The sequence below is a fragment of the Myxocyprinus asiaticus genome, chromosome 15 (assembly GCF_019703515.2).
Source record: "Myxocyprinus asiaticus isolate MX2 ecotype Aquarium Trade chromosome 15, UBuf_Myxa_2, whole genome shotgun sequence".
NCBI lineage: Eukaryota > Metazoa > Chordata > Actinopteri > Cypriniformes > Catostomidae > Myxocyprinus > Myxocyprinus asiaticus.
Window position 1 is genome coordinate 41815271 of NC_059358.1, and position 12167 is coordinate 41827437.

A 12167-nucleotide genomic window follows, 5' to 3' on the forward strand; every position below is an offset into this window, starting at 1 on the left:
GTATATGCATGTTTATTTGTTGTTTAATCCATTTTTATACCTGTTTGCAGCCTCTTTATCCTCTCTGTGCTCACAGTCAGTGTTGCCAGATTGGGCTTGGGATACTTTCAACAGAAAAATGTGCTTGGGCGGGTGGTCAAAAAATGGGCTGCTTTGGAATGATTTTGGGCGGGTTTTTAAAATGATAAAATTAAGAATTTCCATTGTTCATGCAACTAACATTAAAAAAAAAAAATTCTCCACACACAATCATTCAATTAAATAGCCAGAACACTGACTAACAGAAAATGTGTTTAATCCTGTTCAGAGGAGCTATGAGTTGGCACACCCACCATTGAGTTCTGAAGTGCGCGATCTGCAGGTGTTGCTTGTAAATATTTGTGATAGAAATGAGACAATCTTAACAATGATGAAGCGGTAAAAATGTAAGAGAACATATCGAAAATGGAGAAATTACCCAGATATCAAGTGATGGTTAATGCCAGGACTTATCTGTGGAGTTTTTCTAGGAGAAACTGCACCTTTGAGTTTCTCCCATGATCAGGCCACTGATGCCTTTTGGCTAGAAGTTTAATGCTGTTGAGAACACTGCGGGATATATCGTGACATTTGTACTCATGGTGATAATAGACAGTAGTATCATAAAATAACAAGACTTAAAAGTGACTTTTGAATTTGCTGCTCTTCCTTGACTCATGGATGTGTGCACAGAAACACGGAATGAAAATCAGCTGCATTACGTCCACAATGACAGCTGTCTAGGAACTTTGACTGTTCTTCGTATTAGCGAATTCACCTTACTTGAATGAGCCATAACAGTGTAAAAAGGTAGGACAGATTATATATAACATTTATATGACATATTAATTAAAAAAAATAGGCCTACTGAATGGCAAACACATAACTGCAATCATAGCACAATGGCATACTTTTATTATTTGGCTTCTTGATATCCCAGGGCAACATAATTGTTCCTTTCCTGTGCGTGTGTGTTTATATGTGTGAATAAAGAAAAATGGGTAAATGGAAACTTTATCTTTGCATCGCTTAATTGTGTTGTCAAGGTTGTAAAGGCAATGCTGTAATAGCATACGTTTTGGTTTATCGCAAAATAAATCTGCCCTTAAGCCGTTTCCATACAGAAATGTGTGTTTATCACTAATTGTGTACCTTTCGCCTCCCAGATGTCCCTACATTTTTTTCTTCCGAAATTTTGGTAAAATGGGGAGAGAATTGAGACAATTCATTCATTTTAATTTCACAAATAAAAGCAATCAGAGGAGTTGGAATTGCAATCAAAAGGAAGCTGTTGTCCTTCTGATAGAACTGTAATATTGGTCCTGGCCTATCGCAGGTTTCCACCGTTTCCGACCCGAAAGCGAATCATCGTGGCCCTGTTCAAGCTGGCAACCTGCACCAAATAGTGGGGGAAACTTTCGGTCTTAGTATAAGGATCATCCATCGATGTGTACAAGGGCGTAGAATTTAGTAGGGACGCTAGGGATATGTCCCTACCAATATCCAGCAACTACTGAATTGTCCCTAGCAATAATTATGATCAAACAATTAAAATATATAACTTCTGTTGTCCGTCGGTGTCTTGTGGTTGTTATTTATTTATTTTATTTAACCTTTATTTAACCAGGAAAACTCTCATTGAGATTAAGAATCTCTTTTACAAGAGCATCCTGGCCCAGACAGGCAGCATCAGAATTTATAGTACACAAATGTTTAACAGATCTCGTTCTCTACTATGAGTCCCACCTCCCTAACCCACATCGCTAATAGGATTGGCTTTGCCGTTTCTTGCTAACGTGTGAGAGGCTGTAGCTACATCCGGTTGTATGAAGCACCAAAAGCTCCATCAACTAGATCATCATGCAGGCTACCGGTAAGTCAGGAAGACACCATCCTTATACCAACAGTTCTGTGCACGAAAATACGGGACAAATCGCATCTCATATTGATTCAGGGACAGTGCATTTTTTCAATCATGGGATGAGTGGCAAGATAATTTGGTGATATGCTGAGTCAGGATGGCAGCCAAAAAAAGAAAGGTGGACATTAGGAGCTACTTTACAAACAGTCAAAGTGTAAGTCACTTCAAATATTTTCTCAGTTGCTAATGTGTAGTCAACAATAATGGTAATAATAATACTTAACTAAGCCATACATGTTTTTTCTCACTGTTCACATGGCATGCATCAATGTGTTATTTTGTCAAGTCAGGTGACAGAAGCAGTCCTGCCAGGTAGCTCAGACAGAGCAGGAAGAGAGGCAGGGTCACAGGTGAGGTCGAACAATGACATGGTGATATGTTAGTAGTGAGATTCTGTATTGTGACAAATGTTAGGCTGATGATGTACTGTATGGTTCAATGAGTGTTTGAAAATAGAGCTTTGAATAGGCACATGTTGTTGCCTCATTGTTCATATGGCATGCATCAATGTGTTATTTTATCAGGTGACAGAAGCAGTTCTGCCAGGTAATAGCTCAGACAGAGCAGGAAGAGAGGCAGGTGGAGAGTCAGGGTCACAGGTGAGGCCTAGGCTTGTAACAACGTGATTATAAGAGTAAATGTAGAGATTTGTTTGTTCAGAACAATGACACAAGTGAGACTGAATGATATTGCTGTGTGCCATGTCCGCCAGGACAAACTGGAAAATATTGATGTGAAACAAATATGCCAACAGTTCATTTCTGTTAAAGACAGTTTGGCTTCTTCAAATAGCAAGGAACAAGACAGTGGACACTGAGCTGTGTGTATTTAGGGTGTGGAAATAGTTAATGGTATTTTTTATGTTCAGATGTAAATAAATATTTACAGATCACTGGTTTCAAAAGGTAGGAGTAAATAAAATGTGTTCTTCAAGGTTCCATTCAGCTGACAAATTTGAGTAAGGAATTTATTGTGTTCTGTGATTACGGTACATGGTTATTGGTTATGTGGACTACAATACCAGGTTATGCCTGTAAGTGCTCTCCATACATTATGTACTCTGGTGCTGATGTATGAGAGACGATTGCACTATGGACAGAGTGAAGTTAAAGTTAAGTCTCTGTTAAACTGCCTCCTTGTCGTCATTAGTTACCTTTAACTTATAACATTACAGAATTCATTAATTAACATATTCTTGTAGTCAATACAGACTAAAAACCTTAATGTCAATCCCTGAATAAAGTTTTTTCAGTTATGAATGCACGCTTGTTTAGATATTCTATCATGTACAAAAAGCTAAATTTTAATGTTGTTGGTTTACATATTCAAAATTGTGTAATTATTGTCTCAGAAACATACTGACATAAAAAAAAAAACTCCATTATGAGTGTGTTGGCTACCATATCTATAAATAAAGGCTTTAGATGACATGAAATTGTGGTCAAAATTCTAATCATAAATGCAAAAATCCTCAGCTTCCGGGGCGGGGGGGCTCTGCAGACTGCTTTTACGTCCCCACCAATGTCAAAATCAAACATCAGTGTTTACATATGATACATTCCTGATATTCAATAGGCTATTTTGAACAATAATCTAATCTAAAGCATTGCCATCTCAACTGCATTATGTCCCGTATATTTGTCCCACAACTTTTAACGACCAACTGAACTTGATTATCTAAAATTAATTTTAGCATCATACCGCAATTTACATTTTCCGAAGAAGCTCAGCAAATGCGATCCGAGGTAAAGAGGGTTAGATTTAAAATATTTAAAAGTTTTAAAATGTTCAAAAGCTTGTTTTCTGAAAGTGAACTCCGCATCGGACAAATAGTTCTGATAGTTTATAGTCTTGAAGTGTACAAAATGTCATTCAGCCGACTTTATTCCTCTACAGAACAGGGTACGGCTAATTTAAGTTTGCGTAAAGAAAAGGCATATATAGGTCTAAAAATATAATATTTTTCGTTTGGTAATTTCTTTTTTTAATTTAATGCGTTTTTCATTTGGTAATTTAATTAAATTAATACAGGGAATTTTGCCGGCATTTTTTCAAAAGTAAGCTAAACAATAATTTAATATAATTGGGCTATATGTTAGTGTTCCAAAAAAAACACACTGATGCTTTTCTTCTAGTATTGTGTATTTATTTTAAATTTAAAACATCTTTGTGCACAGAAATTATATGTTTTTTGTATTGTGGGCTAATTCCGTGACTGCCGTCTATTATTCTGAATGGTGTGTAAAAGCAACTTTAATAAATAAACGGATGTCTACCGCGATTAAATTAATCACAAACAGCGGCCACTCATTTGTTCTACATGATACGAGATATTTGTGTTGACACTCCTGGAAGTGTCATGACGCAGATGTGTTTGCAGCATCGGATCTATACGCCGTTCAGATCAATCCATGATCACGTACAATAAATTGGCTTTCAACGATGTATACCTTGTCGTCATGATTAACACAGGCTAACAGTTGGGGTAAATTCTGTCATGTGACACTATATTTTAATGTGTTAATGCCAATTTTCTCGACAAAACGTGTTTCCAAACCAGTTTTTCGCGACATTTGAAGTATCGACATAGAGTTTATGCGCTAGAGTTAAATGGAAAAATATTATGTCGACACTTGTGAAATTTTAGTGATAATTTGCATTTCCATCAGCTTTATTTTGATGCGCTAAAACATTTTCTGCAAAAACATCCTTGGATGGAAATGTAGTTAGTGTCATGCATCAAAGAAAGCACTCATTCATTAGAGTAGCAGTGTATGTGTGATTCCCTGCGTGCTGCAAAAAAGATCGGCCCTAAATATAGGCACGACCGGTCGATCGCTGATCACAGACTTAAGACGAAGATCGGTCGATTTAGATCAGTGGCCAATCGATCTGTGCACCCCTACTTACAGTATTAGCTGCTTTCCTCCACTATCTCATCCAATTTTAATTATTAAATTGTTAATTAAAAGAATTACTATTTTACTTTTGTAAAGAAATTCATATGTTGTAATTTATATTTGTCTCTAAAACTAATTTCAAGCATGTAAGCATAAGCCTTTTGTTGGAGCCATTTCATTGGTTTTATTGATTCAATTACATATATGAACTATATATTACTCTGATTTGTACCTTTTATTAGTTTGGATAGGTAGAGTATAAGGGTGGAGTCTTATCCGTGGAAACAGAAATAGAGCGTGTTTGGTTACCGACATAGGTAGATATATGGACAGTTCACCGCCCCCTCCCCCACAGCTTTTTTTTTTTTTTTTCACATTTTATGTTGTCAAATAGATTTAAAATAAAATCTACAATTCCAACAGATAATGCAGGTCATTTGTGCTTCTCATCATTAGGACAGTGGCTCAAAACTGAAGATGAGCCACAATACCTTTCGATCAAAAATTTTTTACGATTAAGAGAAACATAAATTCAGTCAACTGTGTCCATACTTTTGATTGGTAGTGTACAGGGAATAAAATTAACTTTTTGGTTTACCGGACACTGTGGCTAGTAATTTTGCAAAGTCACTAGCCACTCAGCATTTTCACAAGCCAAAATCCCCCACCTTGCTAAAAGTGATAAAGGTAACTGGAGACTGTAACTGCAAGCATTTGTTTGGACATTTCATTCATGAGTTCAGCAGGACACAGGCCTAATGTTGTAAGTAACCTATAAAATATCCAAAGGCAAATGCCAGTTAGAACAGGAGTAGGATAGAACAGGAGGAAAAAATGTCTCTGCGGTAACACGCTCAACAAGCCACGTGATAAGATGCACGGATTGACGGTCTCAGAAGCGGAGGCAACTGGGATTCATCCTCCGCCACCCAGACTGAGACGAGTCACTACACCACCACGAGGACTTAGAGCGCACTGGGAATTGGGCATTCCAACTTGGGGAGAAAAGTGGAGAAAAAAAGAAAAAAAAAAAAAAAATCTATGCAAGTTACCAATTAGTGTTACTGCATTAAAAACTGTATATATTTTAGTAAGGATGATGAAGTGTATTTTAAAAACTGATGATGTATTTGTCTCTTTACCTCGTCAGTGCTGTTTATAATGTGTGTGCTGTCTAGCAGTTTGAGAGGTTTGACTTTCTCCATATAGCTCTTTATAGAATTCTCTGTAGAATTCAAATGGGCCACATAAGTTTTGTAATGGGCCACATAAGTTTTGTGTTTTCCACCGGCCTCTGCAATATCGAGTGAAGTGCGACTGAATCACACAAGTTTCGCTCTGTGCTGTCCCAGAGCTCTGGCGATCTTATCTCTGGGCGAAAGCATACTTCATTCGCCCAACACCCCACACAGATGTAAGTTAAAAGAGGCATGAATACCATTACATTTCCTTCGGCAGCAGCTCCGAGTCCCCAAACATTCACTGAATTTTCAATGCAGGAAAAACCCCATAAAAACGTCACCCGCCAAAGTGGCTAGTAGGGCTGCACAATTAATCGAAAATATAATCAAGATTACAATAACAGCTGTCACAATTATATAATCGTGAAAAGTATCAATTACAGCATTACATTTAGGTGTACTCCCATTGCACCAAATTTTTCTATTTACAATATATTTTTTGGGCGGCTGTGTGCATAAATGCAGAGTTTTAAGTAGTCTAAAGGCATATCAGTAATGCTCACTATCTAAATTATACTGTGAACAATTTACTCAAAATGTGACTAACACTTTGTTTTTCATGCAATTAAAATATTAAAGCAATTCAGGAACAGAAGTTGTTTTGATGCATAGCCTACATAAAGAATATGGCATGCAATTGCCCCATACAAAATAAGTATTTTATTGTAAATTCTATTAATGTAAATAATAATCGCAATTACAATATCAAAGGAAATAATAATAATTATAAATAATTATGATTTTCTCCATAATCGTGCAGCCCTAGTGGCTAGTGAGAGTGACAGAGTTAAACACCACGGCCGATTTTTACCCGCATTTGGCGGGTTGGCGGATGTTCATTTCAAACCCTGGTAGTGTACATAGCATAATTCCACATTCAACACTGTTGGCTTTTATTGTGTGTCTAGCTGAATCCATCCGTATTAAACTCAATATTACTTCAGGCAGTGAAGTGTGGCATTTCAAAAAGGAACGACGAGAACTGCTGTGGCAGTCTAGACTTTTGGCACACGGAAATCACAGATCTCATTTGGACATTTCAGAGACAATATGAGGAAAGTGCAAGCCATATAAAGAAAATTCCAATAGCATGTAGAGAAGGGCATGAGAGCATTCTCCACATAGCTCCTCTGCATAGATGAGTCCATGGCTGCAAAACAGCAGATGCAGTCAGCTGATCTCACTTCAGCACTCTATACACTTGGCTCAAGAGGGAGAAAGAAAATCACAGGAATGAAATAAGTAAACTGCTATTTCCATTTCTGAAATACCTTTAGCCTGTGATTTATGGTGCTACACTTTGGCGGAGTACTTCAAGATTAAATTAAAGCTCGAATATCTCTTATCATGTCTTCTGAAGTAACAGAGTATGCTCTCTCTTCACCAACCTTTTTTCACTTATCACCAAAAATTACTGTGATACATTAAATACCTTTAGAAAACCAGCTAAACCCTAGCGAACTCTGATGACCTTCATTTTCCATACAGGCTACACCAACCCAAAGATCACTATAAAATTGACCTAATGGTTCGAAAGGGTCTTCCGAAAATGTAAAGGGTCATATTTCACCACAATTAAGGTATATTTGACATAAAGAACAATAATTGAAACATTATTTTCGTTACAATAAAGCACCTAATATGAGAGAAAACAAAATCGAATTCTTGTAAATGCAAGAAAAATGATGTTGCATTTAAAATTGTAACAAACATTGTTAAGTAATTATAAGTATACATCATTGTTATATTTGTTGTATTGGGTTAAATCTATGTAAATTCTACTTCTACAGCTCGTGAAGTGTCCTTAACTTCAAACTTAAACTCTCATTATGACATCTAGTGGTGTTGATGGGAATCTGTGCATATAAGATTTACCATAGATTTTATATCTTTTTTTTACAGAACTATCTTTATAATAATGTAAACAATGTTTTATAACTACAGACTAAACTTATAACCCACACCCTAACCCTAAAAGAGATCTGCATGCTTATTTTCCTCTGTCAGTGAGGCTCGATGCACATCTGGCTTCAAAACAGTAGTGTAGTCTAGGGCATACGCAGGCATACACCGTATGCTCACCTATCTTTCTTAGGATTTTGCGTATGCCCACCTGAAATAAGTGACGATACGCATGGCCGCAAGAACAACGAGTAGTCTTTTGACCCGGAACTTTCAATCTACTAAGGTGATGGCGCAGCACCGGTAAGTGAATTGTGTTTTATATTTTATTTTAAAAAGTGTACAGAGATTCTCTCAAAATGTGCACGGAGCTGCGGGAGCGCAACTGATGGCACTGGCAAGACAGACGGTCCAACTAAGCTTATCCACCAAACAGAACCTTCATTTCAGACGTGATTAGATACTTGCTAACCAATCATATTTTCCGTTCCAGCATCTGATGCACAAGCATCCCTGGAGTAATCATAATTTGCACTGTAGATTTATTTCCCTGCTAAAAATAAATATGTACATATAAAAGTTTGGAATAATGTACAGATTTTGCTCTTATGGAAAGAAATTGGTACTTTTATTCACCAAAGTGGCATTCAACTGATCACAATGTATAGTCAGGACATTAATAATGTGACAAATTACTATTACAATTTGAAAAAAACATTCAGAACTTCTTAAACTACTTCAAAGAGTTCTCATCAAAAAATCCTCCACGTGCAGCAATACTCAGGTGACATTTCACCTCATGCTTCCTGTAGCACTTGCCATTGATGTGGCTGTCTTGTCGGCACTTCTCACGCACCTTACAGTCTAGCTGATCCCACAAAAGCTCAATAGGGTTAAGATCCAGAACACTCTTTTCCAATTATCTGTTGTCCAATGTCTGTGTTTCTGTGCCCACTCTAACCTTTTCTTTTTGATTTTCTGTTTCAAAAGTGGCTTTTTCTTTGCAATTCTTCCCATAAGGCCTGCACCCCTGAGTCTTCTCTTTACTGTTGTACATGAAACTGGTGTTGAGCGGGTAGAATTCAATGAAGCTGTCAGCGGAGGACATGTGAGGCGTCTATTTCTCAAACTAGAGACTCTGATGTACTTATCCTCTTGTTTAGTTGTACATCTGGCCTTCCACATCTCTTTCTGTCCTTGTTAGAGCCAGTTGTCCTTTGTCTTTGAAGACTGTAGTAAACACCATTGTATGAAATCTTCAGTTTTTTGGCAATTTCAAACATTCCTCAAAACAACCAAGACACATTGGGAACCCATTGCGATCGGATGAGAAATGGATTTTGACCACATTCAAAGGACACCTGAATGCATTTTTGTTATCCACATACAAAAACATGATCACAAAGGAAGTCGGCATGTTGTTTCCAATACTTCTGGTACCCTATAGGATCGGCCACACTATGCCGACTCACCGACAAGCGCCATCTCCCATCAGACATTTTTGCATCGGCTTCAGCGTGTTTACCTTCCCTTGTGGCGAGACCGGAAGCATGTTGCGTCAGCAGGGTGGGAGACCCGGGTTCAGATCCTGTATTGAAACCAGGAAGTAATCACCTTCGCATAATCAATGACAAGTGTGATTCAGAGGTTGCACTTTTTCCCTATAACCTTACATTTTAACTCCACTGATCATTGGGTTTAGGTTTGCGGTTTGGTTTGGGGGTTTAGTTTATCAAATATGCAACTAGCTTTTAGCACCCCTCCATGGACATTACACCTGCAAAATGGAGCTCACACGTGCCCATACGCATAACAACATTTACCACTTTGACCACAGGGGGCAGTGTTTCCAATTTCAGTGCTCAAACTAGGCCTATTGCAATTATTAAATAATCGTCTTATCGTGGTTATTTGATCTAACCGCGGTTATTTGATACAACCGCGATCATTGTGCACTTCAAATTCCAAGTATCAATCTCTCAGAAAGTCTATTTTTCGTGGCCACAGAAAAATAACTCTTTCTTAGCATGTAGCTGTGATCAACTTGTTAATTGACGTTGATGTACAAGCAGACAAGAATCAGCTCGCAAGAATGTACACAAAAGCTTTATTTAAATAAATCACGAACACATATCTAATCTAAACAAACACATACACACAAATCATGCATACATGGGAAATGGAAAAGTGAAAGTGAAAGAAACTGGAACAGAACAGGGGAAAGAAGCTATGACAAGAGTCATTTAACCATCTGAAAGAACCATCAGTTTCTTACTTCAAAGCACCTTTGTTAACAAAGGGGTTCACAGCTTATACTAAACCTCTGTTTAGTTAGTTAATTGTACGATACTTGCAATGCCTTGGCTGTTGAGAGAGAGCCCGGATGCAGTCTCAGGAGAAAGTCTTGATGGTTCCTTGAGTCGATGGTGTTGAAGTTGCAATCAATTTCTTCCGTGTTGAATGAAGAAATGATGATGAAATTGCGGTGTTAGTTTGACTCCGTTATGTTCGAGGAAGTTATACATGGCTTGATGTGTTAAGGCCTGCTGGCCCGCGACCTCGCGGTCGGACCGGGTGTTTCCAGTCCCACACGAGCAGCAACCATGAGCAGAAGGGAGAAAGAGAACAGGGAAGAGAGAGGGGGGGGGGAGGTCACTCCGACAGTGCCCTTTAACTCCTGAGGGAGGTCTGTCCTCTCGAGTTTGGCTTGACCAATGAGAAAGGTTAAATTTTCCAGTGGGAAAAGTTTCTTTGTTTGGAAGCCGACTCATTTGCATGATTGGAGTAAGCTAGCAGTTTGTGTCCCTTTACGCTCTGATTAATATAACAAGCATACAATGCATGCTATAAGGGGTGCTATACTCCAATGTTTAGGGCATCACACAAGGATTAATTTGGTAGGAAGCATGATACCAATAATTTTACATTATCTAGTGGTTCTGTCATTAAGCATGCACAAAATGGTATACAGTACAAAAGACACTATATGAGACAGTAATAATCATACACACAATGTCCTGTGGATATGCATGTTCATTTATAGAACAGTTTGTCTATAATGAAGAAAAGTCTGTTTTATGGGCTTTATGTGTCTTTCCTATGGGGGAATGGAGTGAGTTACTTCTTCTCACATTCCTTTGCTTTGCATGTGGCTACCTTCCCCCACCTGGAATGTCTCTGAGGTCCACTAGTTGCTGGACCAGTGTCAGCAAAGGAGGAGTAAGAGCTGATAATGATTAGTGGGAAAGCAGACATCTCGGAGTCTGCTCGGGCCTACTTAGACCTTTGCTTGTTACGGTCTTGAGACGTCTGTTGGATTATTCATTAAATAATGAATAATTGTGTGTCTGATTGGTCCAGATGCTACATAGTGAACGCAAAGCACTCTGGCTTCACGTTCCTGGTCTTAATGGGTTCAGACAGAGTGTTAATGACACGCAGTGAGAGAGGAGACGCATGCTTACTCTATTTCTGTGGAATGGATGATATGATGAAACAAAATTTCAAAGGTTTTCTTCATGAGAAAAAAGGGCTTGTGGGTTTAATCAAAGAGCATTCAAATAACGTGTGAAAGTGAAGAAATTAGGATGTTACTGTTGCATAATATTATATATTGTAAATATATGAAAAATGTGTATTTCAATTTTTATTTAAAAAAATATATAAAATATATGAGTTCAAAAAACAACAGTGTAAAATGTAAAATTGACCAAAACTAAAGTTGACCAAAAAGAGACATATTTAAAATATTTAGAAATATTCTGATATTAAAACATTATTTTTATGTCATTCTTAAGTTTTTAAAGCCTTAAAAGGAAATCATATATCCCTATTTATATATTTGAAATTAAATGTGTAAAAATGACTTCTTAAGGTGTATGAAGCACACATGCACCTTAAGAAATATGACAAATTATATAACAAATAATCGTGAAAACCCTAAAGAGACAATTAATCGTCATAATCGCAATTATTTGTTTGACAATTAATCGTCAGCCAAATTTCATAATCGTGACAGCCCTAACACAGACAGATTTTAGCTTAAGAGAAGTCAAATTTTCTGTTTATGATTTCACTGTGAGATCAGTCTGGATAAGTAAATTAATTATGTAATGAGGTTAAGCTATAATCAGCACTGTTAAAGCACCGTGTTGCAGGCTCTTTTTAAAAATTATTATTCTGCTT

The 12167-nt window shown here is 37.5% G+C and overlaps 1 protein-coding gene across 1 annotated transcript in view; it reads right to left on the reverse strand.

The window, feature by feature from the left end:
- The window catches only part of LOC127452639 (2-oxoisovalerate dehydrogenase subunit beta, mitochondrial-like), a 103816-nt gene that overhangs the window by 53324 nt on the left and 38325 nt on the right, over window positions 1–12167 (reverse strand). The gene's annotated exons all lie outside the window — the stretch shown is intronic.